The following is a 21,075-nucleotide window of genomic DNA, read 5'->3' as shown; positions in this document are numbered from 1 at the left end:
ATTTCTCTTCTTTCTTTGCAGAGGTGTGCTACCTTTGCATATGGAGTACTGCAACATTCAACATTCAATTAACAAATTTGTTTTGCTGAATTTTCCAGTTTTTGTTACCTTTTTTTATTCTTTGATAAAAAGGAAAGTTGGTGGAGTGGAGGTGAGTGAAGGGTATATTTGGAAACAAAGGCAACAAAAACAAGATTTTTAATAAAAATATTTTAAAAGAAAATGATATGAATGTACATAGGCAACATGACGTAGTGGTAAGAGTATGGGCATCGGGAAATCCGGGCTGTGGGTTCCAGCTTCAGACCAGCTATGTTTTAGCTGGGTGACCGTAGGCATGTCCTTCCCTTTACATCTCTAGGTTTAAGTTGCCCCATTTGTCACACTGGGGTGGAAGGAAATGTAATTGAGTCAGCTGACTCAAAATTAACACCCTAAGAGCAATATCCTAAGATATCAATTCATGTCAGCAAAAAAACATGGACATCATTAGATCACAAACATAAAAGCAAATAAATTAATGTTTGACACCTGCAGCAGGAAGAGGGTTAGTAGTTACCTAGTACTAATTTCTCAGAACCCATTCTGTAGGTTACTTACTTACTTACTACATGGGAGCCATGGTTGGGAAGTCCTGATTATTTGATCCAATGCATATATTTACCTATGTAATAAGCAATATTTCATTGGGGCTTCCAGTATGAGAAGATGCCACTCGGAGTATGTGGAAAACAGCATTGTGAACCTCAATTATTGCCAGGCTCTGTGTAAACCTTAACTTTTCCTCTCTTAAATGAGGCTTGTCCCAGGGCACTAAACCAAATGTCAGGGGCTGGAAGTTCTCTCACTGAGTCTATTATTGTTAAACACATTTTCTTAAGCATGTTTTATTGAATGTTTTACAGAAGTATATTCTAAAAATTTCACCCTCCTGTGTTAAATTGCCCTTAAAATAATTTCCCTTGCACTGAATTCTAATTGTTTACATGAAAATTACCTCACTTTCACAAGTTGTCCAATGTTTCAACAAGGAAATATCTCAAATAGGGAAAAAGAACAAAACAATGAAAAAGATATAGCACCCCGATGTTAACACTTCATGGATTTTTACCCAAAAATAAATAATGTCCCACCAATTTCCTGGGCTAAATAAATGTGAAATCTGAACACATGATAAGAATATATTTGTAATGAAGAATTACAAATTCTAACAATATATTTGAAAAGAGGCATTATCCACCCCCCCCCCCAAAGAATATCAAAATGGTTCCTATTACGTGTATGAAAAATCAGATTCAGAGCAGGATAATTTCCACAAAGGCTCTAAATTGCTCTGCCATTGTTTGCTTGCCCTAAAGATTTGGTCTAGTTGGTCTACAACATGTTGTTCTAATCTGGACAGATGACCTAATGGAAAGAAATAATCTTCTTCTAAAGTCTTCTCTGCTGCCTCATCGTGGTACGTGTGGGAGGATTCTGACTCTTGAAGGCTATGCCAGTGGCAGGTCAGGAGTCTGACCACCCCATGGCCCATCATCCTTTAGTAGTCACTTCATGGAATACTATCTTCCTAGGAGGAAAATGCATTTAGTTTACTAATTTAGCACTTTTCTTATTTGTTCTTTATATAAAACAATTCTTTAAGCATTCAAATAAAAATCATTCATACACTGCAAAATTGCTCATCTGGAATTTAACGTAAACAATGTCTGCAAAATTCATGATAAAATAGTTTCTAGCCTTTTTGAGAAATGGCCCTTAGGGGTCAGGATTGTATTTTTTTCTCCCATTTGTGAGTTAGTAAAGGAACTTTTATACCGCTATCTCCTGTTAACAATTTAACAGAACAGTTGTCGATATATCATTAAAACATAAGGAGTAATGCTCAGAGTAAACACTGATAATGATGATAAACATTTTGTTGATAGGAATTCACTCAATTTCAAATATATTCTGCATTTAAAGCTTAGCTTGTAGCTATGTTGTATTTATACACCTCTATATTTAAACACAGGTGTCAATTAGCAGGATTGAGACACCTTTAATAAGGCATCATCATGGGTGCAAAGGATGTGTAGAATAAGATGAGTTCATTATCAATAACTTTCCTGAATTAATCATCTCTTAGGACATTTAATTTTAAATGTACCTGAAAAAAACCTGGATTACTGAGATGTGCCATCTGCAGAATCATTGTGTAATTTCGGTGAACAACTGATGAGTTTTCTTAAAATATATGCAGCTGGGATATAGGCAGTAATATGGCCAATAAGCCAAGAGTCCAGCTAATCTGGCACATTTGCTTTGACAGGTGTCTAAATTAGATAGAAGTATTAGGAAGAATACATACAATTACACTCAAACAATAATGAAAAATCAGACAACTGGGCAACTTTGTCCCTGATCTCAACCGGTAATCAGCTTTTCATCTCAGTTATGAACAATGACTCCCCACCTCCAATGCCTCCCCTTACGTTCACTCGTGAAAATAAACAAGATTTTCATTGTCATCTAACAACAGAAAGGACTGGGTTCTGGTACATTGTTACAAGGACGACTTGACCAGACGTTAGCACAACAAAGAGATACAGTACCTTTCACTGGAGCATCAAAGATTTCAAAAGTAAAGTTAGGGCAATATCCAAATGGAAACTAGGGTTATGTCTCCGTGATGACTAAACATCTGGATTGAATACTTTAATCATCTGGATATTTGACATCATTCAGATGAAATTTTCACTTCTTATCTGGATGTTATGACAGTCAAAAAATTGTTTACAAACAGAATATATTAAAACTCAATATCTAACGACTAGATAATGTTTTTCTAATCATTTCCAAGACTGAAAACTATTATTGCCACACGAAATGTACTCACCGATTCATTTGACCATCCACAATCGCGTTTTAGGCTCTATTTTATATTTTGGAATGTTGGTCACCTTCAAAATCAAATAATGCAAATCCATTTTTATCTTACTTTAATCCCCCTCCTCATTACCCCCTTCTAAGTAAATGAGTTAGCAGCTTTCTAGAAATAGTAACACATTACATGAATTTGTTAGGGTTGTCATTGTTGATATATAATCAAAACAGTCTCAAAATAGAGCAAAAATCGTAATTGATAGTAATCACTCTCTCTTAGCCACAATGTGAGATTGCATTCACAGCTATAAATACACAGAATAATTTAGTTTCTCATGACCTATAACTGCTACTCCAAAAAGCTTAGCATGAATTGCAATTCAGCTCATATAGACTTTGTGATTCCAAAATTCAATTTCATAAGTCGTAATCAGCCACAAAAATGTTACAACAGAATATGAGCAACATTAAAAGGCAATTTCCTCATTGTTGACTACTTATCAACTGACAACTTTGTCAATTGAAATTAAAACAATCAGTATGCTTTATGGTAACTGGTAAAAATGACTGTTTTTCCGATTTCAAATAAATGTATTCAAATCCATTTGGTCTGTACAATGATAATTTTTTAAAGTGAGATATGGACATATTAATAAAATTGATTTTACATTTGATAAGGAAGAAGAACCAAATCCTTTTGGAAAATTCAAATGCCATTTATATTGTATTTTTGCTTTATCCATAACTCGACTCCTCAAAGTCTGCTAAATCATTATTTGAAGGAACATTTTTTTCCAGCATCTTTGTCTTTAGAGAATTATTTTATAGATGGGATCATCTTTAGAGAGTTGTAGAGATGCGCATACATGAAATGTCAAGGGTTTTTTATGACGAATTGCTTGAGAAAAGTAAAAAAAAAAAAGTTGGTATATTGACAAAGTCCTTGAGGAAAATGAGGGATCTGTGCTGATTTTGGAAATGTGACTTTGAAGCCAGCAAGAGCTGGATTCAAATCTCACCTCTGACTCATTCTGGTTGTATGATCTGGAGCAAATCACTTAACTTTGAATTGCAGAGAAGATACTGATCAACACTGGAAGAAGGACAGGACAATGAAATCACAACTGGAGTTTCTCTCCTTACTTCTAGCCCTTAATTACTACCTAATAAATCACTTATCATCCAACACTTACTGAGACCAAATAGCTGTTTTTAAATCAAATAAAAAAATGCGATTCTTGTACTGAATTATTGACTTCCATTTGTCCCATCTAATTTCCATGGAGGTAGAAAAAGGGACTTTGGGAAATATGGCATAGGACAAAATGAGAAGTTAGCACATAGAGGATTCCTCCCAGTTCCTTTGAAATCTGCTAACAAATTCTCTTAAAGAGAAACTAAGAAATAGAGGTTAGGCTTTTTGTGCCATGAGGATCCATGATTGAGGTGAGTAGATAGCCAAGCAGGAGATTATCGTAGATGGAGTAGAAGATTTATACCATCTTTGTTCTCTAGTTCTAGATGCATACAAAATAAAATCTAACCCCAAGTAAAGGTAACTTAATGGACTCTAAATTTTAAAATCAAAAGATTTTGTTGGCAGTAGTAGCAGTGGTTTGTTGGTTTCTAAGTCTCATCAGCTGTGTCAAATGGCACACACATCAGGTGGGGAGGTTAAAAATTTAGCCAGTCAGGATAGGGTTTTGATTTGCCTGCTGCCACACATCTGGACCAGGGGATGGCTACTTCACACATTTTAGGAGTCATGTATTTGCAGTGACATAATCGGTGCTGGGTATATACCTACCAAAAACACAGAGGTGAGAGCTCAGAATGAGAGTTATACTTAATATTATAGGAGAGGTGTGTGTGTGTGGGTGGGGTGTATATGTGTGTGAGCCATCGTATAGTTTGCTTGTTTTTTTCTTTCTTTCTTTCTTTTTTTCCATTTCATGAAGTTGGGGGAAGAAAAACCAACCGCCTGTACTTCAGAATCATTACCTCACATTTGGAACAAAACCCAAAAGGTAGTGGTTAGTTGGCAGATATGCACATTTTACCATATGCCATTGTTTACCTAAAGTGAAGGCTTGGACAGGAAGTGAAATAATGACTAATGGTTAAAAACCAATGCTGTAAGGTAGCCAAAATGATACCTCCATTTCTAGAAATGAGACCCTGAAGTTACATAAGATTTTAATAGACTTGATTTATAGGACTGTGAGATGCTATTTTTAGTAGCATGCAGTCCAATAAATCAACTGTTAAAATACTTTATGATTCCATCTACTTTGGTTAGACTGGGAGCAGAAATGCTATGAATGCCCCTAGAATGAAGATTATATTTATTATAAAGAATCAGAGTTCATATAGTATTGCTTCTCCCCCCCCCCCAAAAAAAAAAATAAACTACAGATCTCTTTTTTTGGGCAAGGTTCAAAATGTTAGTGACCACATTGGATTGTTCTGGAGCAAGCATTTAATTTTTTTTCTGTGTGTGTCACTGACCCCCTTTGGCAATCTGGTGAAACCTATGACTTCTCCTTGGAATACTGTTTTTAAATAATCAGAGAAAATGCTGGATTTCAGTTCAAGGGTGGTGAAAAAAAAAAAAGGCAATTTTTTTTTCCTCCATCTGAGTTAATGGATTTCCGGAAACCTATCCTTGAACATCTTGCAGAGGGTGTATCTGTAGTTCCCAGTTTAAAAATCCTGATATATGTTATGATTTTTAATGGCATTTAAGGAAAAAAAAGGTCCAAGCAGCATACAGAGTCACAACAGAATGCTCTCTATTTATGTTACCAGGGTTTTGGCCATTGAGGCTGCTAGGAATAAAGAAGATTCTAACTGATTCTGATTCTCACTTCCCTCAGGTCTAACAATCAATAAAAATAAGAGTAGAAAAGAAATTTAAACCAGATTTGGTGATACTAATTTCATCTTTAAATGAGAAAACAAGCTTCTATCCCCACCCCCATTAAAATAATTATCTAGTACAACAATTACAAATCACAGATGAATCAAAGCAAGTCATTGGGGACTTAATTGGGCTGAAACTCTCCCTTCCAGTTCTGTTTTAAATCAGTCACTACATCTCTAGATATGTACATTGCTGACCAGAACAGCTAGGATCTCTGACAATATTTTCCCCCATCTGAACTGCCTGTTGTTTTCCTGACAACACATTAGAGACCTTCTATCGAGGTAAATGGGAGGAAAGGCTGTTTATTTAATAATACATTATTACTGTTGAAGTTAGAATTGCTAATGAATTGGCTATATGAAACTGTAAGAGCACTGTCATTCGTATTTTACAGATGACGTTTAGTATCCAAAGACAGGTATCTTTAGATACTGAACATCAGCTGTAAAATTATGCAATTATGCTTACAGTTTTGTGGACATTCTGAAATAGACACTTGGGAAAATTATTTTTCCTATGATTTTTTTTCCCTAAAAAAACTATTAGGTGATATATTACACATATATACATGGCTCAGAGAATTCAGATAAAAAAAGAATTGGGTTACGAAGACCTATAAAGGGATTGCTAGTAAACTAAATATAACCATACCATTATAATCCATATTGACCACTTGTAAACAGCATTTAAATCTGTAGGCAATGAAGTTGTCAGAAAGCTTTAGAGCTAAAAAGCATGTGTATTATCACTGCATTATCACAGTCTCTAATATAGAATGAAGTTTGATTTTTTTTTTTTTTGGCAATAAATTCCAAGTCTACTTACTGCTTAGAAGCTTTCAAGACCAAGGCAAGAGCTTTCATTTCCTCTAACCTTCTCCTATCACCACCAACACACCAAGAGTAAATTGTGCAGTTTCACAAAGGAAAGTAATTTCCAGTAAATTCAACATGAATGGTAGATTGTTAATGAGTTTCAGCCAAAATCTTTGTGTAAAGGGCATCTAAAAGGTATGATAACTGGGATGGTAAAGCTAAGCACACTTCACTGTACTCCCGACATATAATGGTTGAATTGCAACATCCTACCGTTCACAGAAGCCATTTTTCATCTAGACCTTTGGATATATTTCTTTCTTTTGTCAATTTTCACTCACACCTGAATACTTCTCTCCACCCTTTTGTCCCCCTGCATTTCCCCTCTTAAAAAGGGAGAGAAAAAAAATTACACTCATTTTGAAGAGATATTTTCAAGGAACACCTGTGCTTTAAAAAAAAAAAAAATCACTCAAGGGAGCAAAGAAACTTAAACCCTGCTAATAATATGGACTAATCTGAGAAATTGTCTAAACATTATTTCAAATGCATCCATTATCTATGAAAAAGTCCCTCCACCATTGGGATGTACATAGAAGATAGTGTCTAGCTCTCAAATTAATAAATAAAGCTTTAAAACAGCAACTTCTGAAACGTCTCCCAAAATCTCCCTTACTGACTCTAAGCTATTCATCTCCCCACCGCCGGCTGCACCCCCCCCCCCAATTTATTTCCTTTAGCGGCTTACTTATGCCTTTAGGAAAGTTGTTTTCATACCAGCCAAAGGCAGGGAGTGAAGGCGGAAAAAAGACTATTTCTACTAAAACCACGGGGTGAGGGTGATACCCGAAGAGAAGGCTCCGGCTCACCTTAGCACCGCGAGCTTTCTCTCGCTTAGCTTGAGCCTTCCTGCCACGGTTCTGTTGTAGGGACTTGGTCCTTCTCAGCTCGGGGAATAGAGATTGATTTCCGCCGCTCCCTTTCCCCACAAATAACGAGCCAGGAGGCTATTTGTAATGTTTTCACCAAACAGGTAAACAACGATTTCCTTTCCCCGTGCAGCGCGTCGGACTTGTTAATTACAATCCGAGAGAAAGCATGTCATTTTCGAGGAAGATGCCCGTGACCTTTAGTTAGCACCAACGGGAGCCGTTCGGCACTAGCCAAGCTTTCCTTATTAGCGCGCTCCCGGGGCATTCGCTTTGGTTTGGGGAATTGTATCTCAGTCCCGAGCCTCTACAACTTCCGCGTTCTGCGGGTCATTTTCACTGCGCTCGGTACTCACCACTCAGGAGCTACGGGGAGGAAGAGTCACATCTTAAACTGAGAATCCTTAGTCCCCACGGGAGAGAACCTTCCTCCCACATCTTCGCGTTGCAGCAGAAATGGGTATTTATCTACCCAGGGTGAGGCAACCGAGGGGAAAGGATTAGTAGCAGCGAGCCCGTCCCCGACCCGCCCCGGTTCCCGGAGACTCGGAGCTGACACGCAGACTATCCCTTGCCATTGTAAACCACAGGCTGTCTCCCTTGGCTAGTCTGCCCGGGTTCAACGCACTCCCCCCACCCCAGAAGCGAGAACAGCTACCAAACAAGTGGAAAAATCAGCCCGGGCGCAGATGAAAACCAAACAAACAAACAAAAAAAAAATCCCCAAAAGATAGAGTCTAAAGCTGAGCCAGAGATCGCTTCTTTCTGGACGGAGACAAGTCCAGGGAATGTTCCCCCGGCTACATCCAGCGGGTCGCGGGCACTCAACAGATGTGCCGAACGCTTTCGACCATAGAGGGGGCAATGTGGAAGGCTTAAGGTGCCAAGTACAGGCAATGACACGGGTTCCGAGAAAAGGTGAGCCCTGCCTCTAGCAAACAAAGGTGGACTTTAAAAAAATCATAATCATAAATTTTAAAAAAGTGCGTCGGGATTTGGGGGAAGGCGCCCCAGTTGATGATCCTCTGGTCTCTGGAAAGTTGAGGCTTAGCGAAAGAGAAAGCAAGCAAGCGAGGGAGAGAGCCTCGAAGCTGGGGACGGAGGGGGCGACCACCAAGCGGGACTCTGTCTTCTTCACCTCTCCCCGCTTCTCCCCTGGGCGAAGCGAGCCCCAGAGCTGGTAGCCGGCTCCACTTGTTGGAGCGCTCGCTCGTTCGCCAGTCAGCCCTCGGGGCTGCGAGCCGAGAGCGCGGAAAATGCGGAGCGGAGTGGAGCATCCTCCAGCCACCGCTCTGGGGAGCGCCGGGGTTAAGGGACTCCTCGGGGGTAAGGTCCCCACTGAGCCTCCCTCCCACCACCTTCCCCACGGGGAAGCCGGTGGAACTCCCTGAGCCCCGAGCTCCCGGGGCGAAGTTCCCCCGCAGTTCCCTAGCGAGCGAGCGCGGGAGAGCCCCGGGGCCCCGGGAGGAGCGCACCTACCTCCCGAGTCTGAAATCAAGTTTGGGCTGCGCTGCTAGGTGCTCAGCGGCGCCGGCCTCTGCCCAGCCCGGCAAGCGGTCGGGGCGCCGATGCCTCTGCCTGTGCCGAGGTCGGTGTCGGGGACTGGCCAGCCTCTAGAGAGGAGCGACTATAAATCCACATTACTGCGGCTGCCGAAGAGGCGGAGGTGGCGGCTCGGCTGGCCGCATCCCTGCGCTGCCGAGGAGGAGGAGGAGGAGCAGGCGGTGGTGGCGGCGGCAGCGGCTGGGACAGGGGCAGGGACTGGGGGGACGGGACACGGAGCAAGAGCCGGGCTCTTCTCTCGGCACTCTCGCCTCCCCTCCTCCGGAGTTAAAAGCCAGGGAGCGAGCCCCAGCTCCGGCTGCAGCTCGGAAGGCGCTCGAGCTCCAAGTGTCAGAGTCGGTCGGGTGTGTGAGCGCGTGCCTGTGTGTGTGTGTGTGTGTGTGTGTGTGTGTGTGTGTGTGTGTGTGTGTGTGACAGAGAGAGAGAGATAGAGAGAGAGACAGAGAGATAGACACTGCTCAAGTCTGAAAATTCAAGTATGTGGTGGAGTATGTGTGCGTGAGAGAGGAGTGAGAGGAAAGAGAAAATAGAAAAAGGAGAAAAGCAAGTGAAAGAAAGAAAAAAAGGAGAGAGGGAAGAAAGAGAGGAGAAAGAAAAGAGAGAAAGACAGGATGCGCGGAGGAAAGGGGAGAAGAGGAGAGGAGAGAGGAGAGCCGGGGCTCTGTGGACTGGGTGACTCGGAAGGGAACTCGGAAGCTCCGCCGAAGCTCGCCCGGCTAGGGCTGCTGCGGCTGCCTGAGAGTCGGCTGCCGCTGCGGCGGCGGCTGCTGCTGCTGCCGCCGCTCTCTGAGGCTGAGGCTGCTGCCGCTGCCGCTGCCGCTGGTGCAAAAAATGTTTCTCAGCCACTCGCCACCAAAAAAAAACCTGCCCTGTCTACTGAGCATGCCCGGTTTGACAGCTCCACAGCGACCAGAATCGGGCTTCCCCCCTCCTTCCCTGAGACTCCAGGTTTTAGCCGCAGCTGAGACACGGGGAGAAGGAGGAGGAGGAAAAGGAGGAGGAGGAGGAGGGGCAGACGTGCAGGTAGCCAGCCTAGAGGAGTGGGGCAAAGCGTAGAAAAGCTAGCGCTGGGGCGGGCAAGGTGGGAGGAAAGGAGAGGAGGGCTGAGAAGTTGCGAACCGGACTTGGCATGCAAAGGCAAGCTTTCTGGGCATTGCCTTATAAAGGATGCAAAGTGTCTTCACAGTATAACTTTGGCAAAAAAAAAAAAAAATTTTTTTGTATCTTCCCCCTCCCCAAGACACGCACGCACGAGTGTACACACACAAACACACATACACACACGCGCGCACGCACACACACACACCTCGCCAAAGTCCCCAGGGAGCTGGTCTCCGCAAATCTTGAACTGGGCTCGGAACCTAATCGTCCCCGACGCTCGCACCTCCCATGCTCCGGCTGCCTCTTCACATCGGGCAGCTCCTAATGTCAGCCACTGGAAGCAGCACGTCCCCCACCCCGCCCTCAGCTCGGAGGAAAGAGGAGGCGATCTCCTCTGGCTTGGGGCGCTCGCCTCGTCCAGCTTCCTCCCAGGCACCCGCAGCCCGGCCCCTTGGGCGGCTTGGCCCCGTACTTGTACAGAACCTCAAGCTCTGCCCCTTCGCTCCTGAGCCTTTCCAGCCCACCCACCTCAGCTTCAGCGAAAAAGTGGAGAAGCGGAATCTTGCCCTGAAACTCCCTCCTCGAGTTCTCCCGGGCCGACTGGGCATGCTCGGGAAACCGGGCCATTCGGAAGGGGACAGCGCTAGGCAGCCGCGGCGCATCCGCACCGCCCGGCCAGATGTGAGTTGGCATTAGCAAACATTTGCACTAACATCCATCACTCGGGCCGGCGATGACTGGGCTGGGGTGGGGGCGCACCGGCAACAGGAGCTAGCCCGCCACTTGCTCCTCAGAGCCGAAAGCGGGGGAGACCCCATGTACAGGGCCGGGAGCACCCGCAAAGTAGAAAAAGGAGCTTCGCCTTTAGTCCTCTGTCTCCCCTCCCCTAGACAAGCAGGAGGCACGAGGGAGCTGTATAAGGAGAGGGGCATTAGGGCAATGTGTAGGACAGTTTCCAGGTATTGCTAATTTAGGGGCGAGGAGGGCGTAGGACCTTTTTTTCCCCTTTCCTTCTTTCCTTCCTTCCTTCTTTCTTTCTTTTCTTCCTTCCTTCCTTTCTTTTCTTTCTTTTTCTCCTTCGTTTCCTTCTCTCTCTCTCTCTCTCTCTCTCTCTCTCTCTCTCTCTCTCTCTCTCTCTCTGTCTCTCTGTCTCTCTCTCTCTCTCTCTCTTTCTTTTTTTTTTTTTTTAGCGAAAGATGTTTTTCTTGTTAGCTTGCTGGTGAAGAAATGGAAGGGTGTGCGTATGTTATGTGTCTGTCTGTCTGTCTTTACGAGGCTGCGGGGGTGGGGAGTACTAATATCAACCAGCCAAGTTGAGAGCATATTTTGGGGTGGCGGTAAGGCGTGTTTCGAGTCTTAGCACTAATTACCGGGAAGACTTGTTCTGAGGTGCTGCCCCTGCAGCTTCCGACACATACATATATACACACACACTCTCTCTCTCTCTCTCTCTCTCTCTCTCTCTCTCTCTCTCTCTCTCTCTCTCTCTCTCTCTCTCTCTCTCTTCCTCTCTCCCTCCCTCCCTCCCTCTCTCTCTCAGAGCACCGGTCCTAGGCAGACAGAATGTCTTGCTCGTGATCTAGAGGGACCTTAATCTTAACCAAGCCAGGCTCCTCTGGCTGTGGTATAGGTAGTTAAGGGCGACGCCAGGGGGAGATCTGCAAACATATTCCCATTTTCCCCGTTTCTGATGCTAAGATGCTAGTGCCCATCCAATCAAGGAAGAAGAACATTACAGCCTCTGACCATCGCAACACAGAATGGGCAGGGGTGGAGCAGAACTTCATTCTCCCTTCTGTCCTTCCCCGACGCCACTTCTGCCTCAGCAGATGAATATTCTGCCCCCTCTGCCCTGCTCTTTCCACCTCCAACATCAAGAACGCCGAAGGGAGCTAACTATTTCAGTACTCTTATTCAGATTTTGTAAAAAGCAGTGGGCGAAATGGTAAAGGGAGACAGCTATATAATGCTTCTTCTCACCCCCTCCCCCAAATGTACGTTGACTTGGCTTTCTCCTCTCTTCCCCCGCAAAACAAATGAACGATTTCAACTCACAAAGAAAAAAAAAATACGAATCAGGGATTCGATTTTAAGAACTGTAGTTGGAAACGACTTGAGGATTCTCGGCCAGTTTGTAAGGCAGCAGGAGGCTACTGAAGAGAAATAAGTGGGCAGTCACCTGTAGAGTGACTTGGAAGTCCCTCTCCTTCTCCAGGCTTCAGTTGTCTCTGTAAAAATAAGCGATCGGCTTAGATGATCTTTAAGGTCCCTTCCAGGGCTAAGATTGAATCAATGATTTTTCTTTGACTGCTCTCAGCCTAAGGAAATGTTGTTACCTTATTTTACAAGAAGTATTGACTCATTAAAGAACAGGGAAGCTGGGGAAGGGGATGCATTTAGAAACCAAGAACCGAAGAGAATAAATTTATGGAGATTAAACAATGGCTTCAGACCTATTCGGCTCATGGGTGCTCTCTTGCATCTCTCCCTGTTCCTCTCCTTTTTGTTATCTACTTGTTTTTTTGAGACCCTTGAAGGCAGGGACAGGTGAAATGTGGATTTATGAAGAGAGTCAGCCTACATTTCTCTCCTGGCAAGTCTGCAGTCAGTTTAATCTTTTTTCTGCTCTCTCCTCTATCACCTCCTCCTTTTATTTTCTCTCACATACTTCTCTCTCATTTTCCTTCCCCATTTTCCCCAGCTCCCTGGTGGGTGTCCTTAATTCATTGGTCTTCACCTGCCTACCTCTCTTTGCCTCAAAACCCGTCTTTTCCTTCCTAATTCCAAAGTGCAGAGGACGGTATCAGTTCTCTCCATTTCCTCAGAGCTGATTTACTGCTTCTAGATGTCCATATCCTGATACTGTAGGTGGATTTCCTAAAAGCATTTATTCAGCTTTACAGATTCCCTGGACACGTTTAAACAACAGGAAATTGCAAAATTTTCAAGTAGCTTGGCTTCTAAGGCCAAGAAGTGCTCTTTCTTATATAAGTACTGGAAAAAAGATACAGACTGCAAGTTTTAGAGAGGCTTCTCAAAAGGATAATCTGATCAATTAAGTAAGACTAACAGTGTAGTTTTGGCATTTCACTTTAAATCATAATGTGCTAGATATCTATTTTCTGTCATTCAATGACAAAACTAGAAACTTTCAAAGAGCTGTGTCACTCATTAAGAAAATATGCCTCCCCGTGTAGCTTCCATCTTTTTAGCTTAAATCACTATGTAAATATTCATTATTTTTATAATAATCATATGCCATAGGTCAAGAGAATTACTTTGTTTTCCTAGGTGTAGAAATCAGTATGGGGTAAAGTTAAGTGGTTTTACCAACCTCCTTACAATTCAATCATCACTCAATCAACAGGTATTTATCTTCTACTATGTGCCCATCAAAATTCTATTCTAGAAGCCAATATTTACAGCATATAATTTTTCTTAGCGTTCTCTTTGTTTGGATTTACTGGCAAAATAGTCAAAGTAGAAAATAGCACTGATTTCAATCTTGCTCCTTCATAAGGAAAAATGTAACTACAATCATATTAGATCAAATTCAATAACAATTACATCAAGAAAACCAATGTGCACAATCTGAAATGAAGATGGTTTTGTGGCTGTTGTTTTAATGGCAACAAGTTTCCCAGGTTTTAGTTTCCATATTTGCATTTGCTATGGTAAACCACTCCCCTCCCCTCTTTTCAACCGATAGCGAGACCATCTGAGAATCAGCTACCGGGCAAACGTGGATGCTACTGGTGCCCTTATTGTTTGGCTGCAAAGACTGGAAGCATGAAAAGGTAGCTTCCCAACACGGCTTTCATAAAAGAGCTGTAAAAATGCAGTCACCAGTTTTCTGTTAGTAAGTTCATATTTTAGTCCAGTTCTAGGGCCTTATGGGGAAGACAGCTGCATTGGAGGGAGCTCACTTGAGTCTGGGTATGACCACTGGGTGGGTGGGAATGAGCTTCCATCTGTTCAGAGGGAGTGAACTGGATAGAGTAGTACTTGTACATCCAACCAAGCACAACTCAGAAGGGCAAATGGGGGCCCAATGCCATTGCTTCTTTTTCCAATCCTGTTGCATACTCACTTGGACCTTGCCCTTGGACTAAGAACCTACTCTTCTGGCAGTTGAAGCTGGAGTTACCGGAAGGAAAACAAAATCTTTAAAATGGCCACCACCATCACCACGATAATAATAACAACAAAAGGAGATGTAACTTTTAGCCATGGCAGGTCACTCACCATTCAGTAAGTGTGTATACAAAATCAACCGCTTTAACAAGGTGTCCTCAAACCTGTTGCATCTTTATGCAGTATATCTCAATATAAACACTCACTAGCACTACTCTCCAAACTAAGGGCTCACCAAAGGGTCCGATGGGCATCTACTTTCTGAACCACTATCACTGATGATTAAGATGGTGCCTAAAATTATGGTTATCTGCAGTCAACAAAGCATATACTAGTATTAAATTAATACCTTAAAGGAAAGCTTATCAAAACATTGCATTATTAAATTTACATAAGAGTAATCATAGTTTGGGTCTGAACAGAAAAAATACTTTTCTTCCAAGAGCTAAAAACTGGATTTATGTTAGTATTTGCAATTGTTACTAGAAATATTAGTAAGAGTATTATTTTGGGACACTACTATCATACCCACCTATTCAAATATAATGCTTATTAAAAAATTTAAAAAAAAATACTGATTTCAAGATTAGCCATTTAGAATATTGAAGATTATTCTCTCACCATAGCCCTAGTTTTACAAATGAAATCATAGTCCATAATAAGAATTAGAAAAGAATGAAGAATGATGAGGATTGTTCTCTTGGCATTTAAATGTACTTGAACTTCAGTCCAACTTCGTACCATCATTATAACCTTTAAAGTGAATTATTATCATGATTGATTTACAGGTAACTATTAATTTATATTGAAATAACTAAAGCATTTAGTGTTTCTAAAATTCATGCTTAAAAAGCCATACAAAGAATTTCATAGCTACAAACCTTAATAATAGCCATCAGATGCTAAAAAATTTTCATCACAAGCAGAATTTATATTTTATGCTTCTGAGGAAAAGTTTAGGAATTAGCTAGTTATCTTTCTAGCAATTCCCCAAATACTATTAATTCCTTCTTTGGGAGATTCAGGAAGGCACAACATATGCATTTTCATACATTTAAAATCATCTCCTTAAATCTCCTATATAGCAAACTCAAGTATCTTTTCTGTTCTCATTTTTTGGCCTTTTTCTTCATCTTTTTTGAAATGTTCTTTCATTTCGTGGCTTCCATAATTATATACAATATACTAGGCACTATGCTAAGGGCTAGGAATACAAAATAAAGGTAAAAGACAGTCCTTGCCCTCAAGGAGCTCACACTCCAATGGGGGAAACAAACAAATATATACAAGAAAGCTGGTATCTGGAAAACCCAAAGAGATGAGGGTATCAAGGAAGAGACTGATCAGCAGTGTCAAAGACTGCAGAGAGCTCAAAACAATGGGGATTGAGAAGAGGCCAGTTTATTTTCTAATTAAGAGATTACTGATAATTTTGGAGGGGCAGGTTGTGTGTAATGATGAGCTCAAAAGCTGGATTATAAGAGGCTTTACAAGACAGCAAAAGGAAAGAAATTACAGGTAGGCGTTGTAGATGATCTATCTTTTCAAGGAGCTTTGGCACAAAGGGAAGAAAAGATATAGGCCAGTGAACTTGATTATTATTCCTAACAAGACTCTAGAAAAATATTATCAAAGGGCTCATTAGAGTGAACATTCAGAAAAGGAAGCTCATTGTTTAGTCGTTTTTGACTCTTCATGACCCTTTTTGGGGTTTTCTCAGCAAAGATACTGGAGTGGTTTGCCATCTCTTTCATATTTGACAGATGAGGAACTGAGGCGAATCCGGGGTGAAGTGACTCAACTAGGGTCACACAGGTAGGAGGTGTCTGAGACCAGAGTTGAACTCAGGAAGATGAGTCTTCCTGACTCCAAGTCCAGCACTTTATCTACTGAATCACTTAGCTGCCCTAGAAAAAGAAACAGTGATCACTAAAAGCCAGCATGGCTTCATAAAGAAGAGGTCATATGCCACATTAACCTTACTGCCATTTTTGTTTTTGCTAGCATTATTATATTGCAAAGAAAAATACTACAGAAATATTTTACCTACATTTCAGCCAAGCATTTAACTAATTATCCCATATTATTCTTGTAGAGAAGATGGAGAGATGTGACCCAGAAAAGAGTTCAGTTAGGTAGATCCAGAATTCATTAAATGGCTAGACCTAAAGAATACATTAGTGGTTCAGTGTCAACTTGGAAGAAAGCCTTAAGGGGAGAGAGCTCATGGGATCTCTGCTTGATCTTATGCTGTTTAGGATGCTCATAAATGATTTGTGTAAGTAGACAGATGACATTATTACCAAATTTTCATATGATATAAAGTTGAAAGGAATAATAAACTGTCATGTTTCCAAAATATCTAAAATAGTCAAGATTGGGGTAAATGAATAAAATCATTGAACTGAACTAATTTTAAGGGAATTAAATCAAATTCTAGTCCAATTCATGCCTGAAAATGAATCCCTTCTATAATAGACCCAACAAGTGGTTATTCAACTTTTTCTTCAGTTGTATTTTAGTCCTGTCTGACTCCTTGTGACCCCATTAGGAGTTTTCTTGGCAAAGGTTTGGCATTTCCTTCTCCAGCTCTTTTTACAGTTGAAGAAACTGAGGCAATATACGGGTAGTATCTGATGTTACATCTGACTGTAGGCTTGGTACTCAGTCCACTGCAGTGCCATCTAGCTGCCCAACCTTTTCTTGAAGTCTTTTAATAAGGGAGAAACAAGATAGTCTCCTGAGGCAAGGAACTTTTCTACCTTTTATGGTTCTGATTAAGAAGCTTTTCTTTTATATCAAGTCTAAATATATAGCTAGTCCATCCTTTTAGATTTTTGAGATGTTCCTAGATCCTCATGCTTTCAACCAGTATGAACTGTCTCTCCTAACTCTGTGTCATTTGCCCATTTAATAAATATGCCATTTATTCATTTATCCTAGTTACTGGTAAAAATAAAAAAGGGGGAGAGGCAAACAGCACAGATCCCTGAGGCACTCCACTGGAAAACTTTCAATGTGAACCACTGTTGTCTCTTTTTTGCATCTTGTCACTCACTCAGTTCCAAACCTCTTTAAGGACTGCCTGAGAAACTTTATGAAACTGAAGAGGGATAATGGTAAAGTCCTCACACTTCTGTTAAAAGACATCAACGTGAAAAGACAAAGTCTCATCTCAAAGATGAGAGTTCTAGCCAGGTAGCAATTTGTCTCAAAAGCAAAATTGTAGATTTAATAATGCTCAATATGTATAATCTACGGATGAGAACAACAGCTCTGGCCTTATATGGACTAGGTATAACAATGAAGAGTTTTCAACTAATCTCTCTTTAGGTTATACCCCTACCTATGTCTTCCCTTAGGAACCTAAGTAGCTAGTTCTTTGCCCCCAAGCAGGCTATCCTTGGAAACATTAGATTATTGTTCTGGTCCATATTTTCACCAACGTGGGTAAAAATGACCCTTAGCAAACATGCAAGAAAACTCAAGCTAACAATCTAAATCAAAGTTACATACAATACAAAAAAATTACCATTAAAAAGAGAGTTTCCACGATTAAGGAGGCAGTAGTTCCACAACACTCTTCTCTGGGATGTTACCTTTTAAAGTATTTGTTCAATTCTGAATACTCCATGAGTGCTGCATGTTAGGAATGGCACTGATAATCTGGAAAGTTTTTTAGAGGAGAAACATGCATATGAAGATCAGATGAAGGAGCTAAGAACTTATAGGCCAAAGAAGACAGAGTATGGAGGAAACCCAATTACTATTTTGATATATCTGAAGGACTTTCATTTGAAAGGTGACTTTCCTAAATAATTGAGGCTATCCCAAAGTAGAATAGGTTACCCTAAGAAGTGATGTATTCTTTCCAACTAGAGATTTCCAAGCAAAGACTGTCAGGAAAGTTGACGAGGAAATTCTTAGTCCCATATAGGTTGGACTGAAATCAAGGTCTTTGAATCCTTTTATGTTGCTTATTATGAATACTGATATAGAAACGGGATTACTGGTATAGGGAAACTGGTTTGCAAATGATTATATTCATAGTCTATTCATCTCTTATAGTTAACCTTAAAATCAAATTAAAACAGAATGTAATTTATCTTTTTAAAGCTTAATTTCTAAAATTAGCTCATGTACAAAGTAAGTAAACATAATCCACCAAGCAAATGAATGATGCTCTTCAATGTCGATGTTTTCTGAGTCTTGTAAAGATGTTGCACATTGTTCCTTCACAGGAATACTGCCAAAATTATTAATGTAATTTCTTTGAAGGGAAGGTGGGGAAATTATTTCCCTAATGTCTGCGTAAAATTTCAATGAAAAGGAATGTGATGTGAATGTTAGTATTCACAGCTGCTAGTTCTTCTCTGTTAATTTACATTTATATTCTTAATGTCTAGGTTGAGCCTAGGGAAATTTAAAACTCAATTTCATTAATGCTATAACTTCCATAGGAATCGCAATACACACAGAAGTTCCTAGATTGCAGGGCTACTTGATTAGAATATAGCAGCTAAGCCTAATGGCTGGATGGTTATAATAGTCAAACATATACTGTCAATTTTGACTTTTGAATTCTCTCTGGGTATAATATCAGTGTGGAAAAAGTTTAAAATATGAGGATAATAAAAGTATGAATTGCAACCACATTAAAGTATCTATCTGATCAATATTTTAGGCATGGTTGTGATTTAAAATAAGATCTCATTTGGATTTTGGTAACAATTGCAATAGTATATGTAATGTGTGCCTATACTCAGTAGTGCAGAAGTTCCATAGATTTCCTACAATTAGGTTACACATCGACTGGGTACTCTTAGTGCCTTCCTTCTGGAAAAGTGGTGAAAACAACTGGGATTTTCTGAAAGTTCTGAAATGTGCAGATTTTTCGTGGTAGAAAAATTTAACTTCCTTCTGAAATCTCTCAGTACAAATTACATTAACAAAAGCCATATTTAAAGATGATATTTAATAGAATAAACTCTAGGAAAAATACCAAGATGCAAATTAATACTCTTCTGTTATCGATAACTTTTATCAGTCACAGATCAACTGAAACTTGTTCTTTATAATTTCATTGATTCACTGGTTTCTAAGTTATCTCAAAGTTTTAGTAGAGTCAGATACCTCCTTGAATTGGTACTTAGCTCTGTGACTTAAGGCCAACTTATTATCAAAAATCTTTGTAGATTCATACAGTTGCATTTTATATAGTTAATTCAGCTTAAAAGAAAAATCATTCCTTTGAATCAACCTTCTCCTTCACAGCCTACTGCTGAAGTTATCACAAATTTTAACTGCCACCTCTGAAAGGTACTTCTATCTCTTTCACATACTAACAGCCCCCAGAGAGAGTAAGAGCAGCAAAAAAATGTCTCCATGATGAGAACATCAAACTCTCTGTTATTACACTTACTCCCAAGAAGGGAATAATTTTCCATTCTACCTTTTTCAAATTAAGAGCCTAGTAATACCCCTATCTCCAATTGGCCTCTTTAGCCGAAACTGTTAGTTGTGCATTCTTTTAAATGTTATTTGCGTTAACCTGGTAGCAACAGCTTAAGTTCACAGACAAGCTCAAATACAAAAGTCTTTCCGAAACTTTTAAAAAAACATTTTGGATCCCTTTCATTGAATGCTCTAAGACAAAATTTAATCAACACCAGTAACCATTATTAATAAGAACAACTCAGACTTAAAGCATGGTTTCTAGTCATGACCTTAATTTCTTATTCTGTGAAAGGAGATCACTGGACTAGATGATATCAAAGGTTCTTCACAAATTTAATTCTATGATCATATGAGCACTAAGAAGCAGTAAATGTAGGTTTTGTGATTCCTACAGCATTATTATTAGTAATAATATATTAACATATTAATAGCTTTGTCAAGGTAAATAAAATATAAGCACACTATCAAAGAAAATTTAGAAATTTATATATGATCCAAATAAAAGCAAAATATCTATGTATTTTTATGCATTTGTATATACATATAGTCTGTATCTATATTGTGTCAAAACAACTACTTGATTCGTTAAAAAAATCTATCTTTGTATTTCCCTCAGTAACTAACACAATGCTCTTCATGTACTAAGCACTTAATATTTGTTTAATTGAAATTATGTTAGTTGTCATTCTGCAAACAAAATAATTTGTTGACCGACCTTTTAAAAATCTATTTCAGCCACATGTTTTGGCATAGCCTCCATAGTTCCAGTTTGGTATAGAATCCTATAAGCCCTATAAGGTAGGTAGTGCAAGTTTTGTGATGCATATATTATTTGTTACCATCAGTAATATACACAGTATCAAAAAAAAGTCAGTGCAATTTTAAGTTTTAATAGATTTATCATTTTTTATTTTCTGTTCCGAATTTTCTCTCTCTCTATTCTTTCTCCACCAAGAAGGCAGGAAATATGATTTCTATTATACATATGAATTCATGCAAAACATTTACATATTAGCCATGTTATTTAAAAAAGGCAAGAAAAACTTTAAAAATGCTTTAATCTGCACAGAAAATTACTTGTTCATATATTCTTAAACCATTTATCAATTGAGGAATGTATCTTAATTTTATAAATTTGGCTCCATTCTCTATATATTTGAGGAATGAGATCTTGATCAAAGAGATTTCTTGCAAATCCCCCTGCTCATTTTCTTGCCTTCCTTCTAATTGTGGCTGCATTGGCTTTGTTTGTGAAAACTCTCTTAACTTTAATGTAATCGAAATC

General features: G+C 40.1%; 1 protein-coding gene across 1 annotated transcript in view; it reads right to left on the bottom strand.

Annotated features, from left to right (window-relative positions):
• Positions 1-9,446, bottom strand: part of TENM1 (teneurin transmembrane protein 1) — an 828,896-nt gene extending 819,450 nt beyond the window's left edge. The window contains exon 1 of the mRNA XM_051969260.1: positions 9,015-9,446. The gene's annotated coding sequence lies outside the window, so the exon portion shown is untranslated. The remainder of the gene's footprint in view (positions 1-9,014) is intronic.
• Between the last annotated feature and the right edge of the window lie 11,629 nt (positions 9,447-21,075).

Source organism: Antechinus flavipes, chromosome X (assembly GCF_016432865.1).
Source record: "Antechinus flavipes isolate AdamAnt ecotype Samford, QLD, Australia chromosome X, AdamAnt_v2, whole genome shotgun sequence".
NCBI lineage: Eukaryota > Metazoa > Chordata > Mammalia > Dasyuromorphia > Dasyuridae > Antechinus > Antechinus flavipes.
Note: the sequence above shows the minus strand (reverse complement) of the source record. Positions and strands in the feature narration are given on the sequence as shown.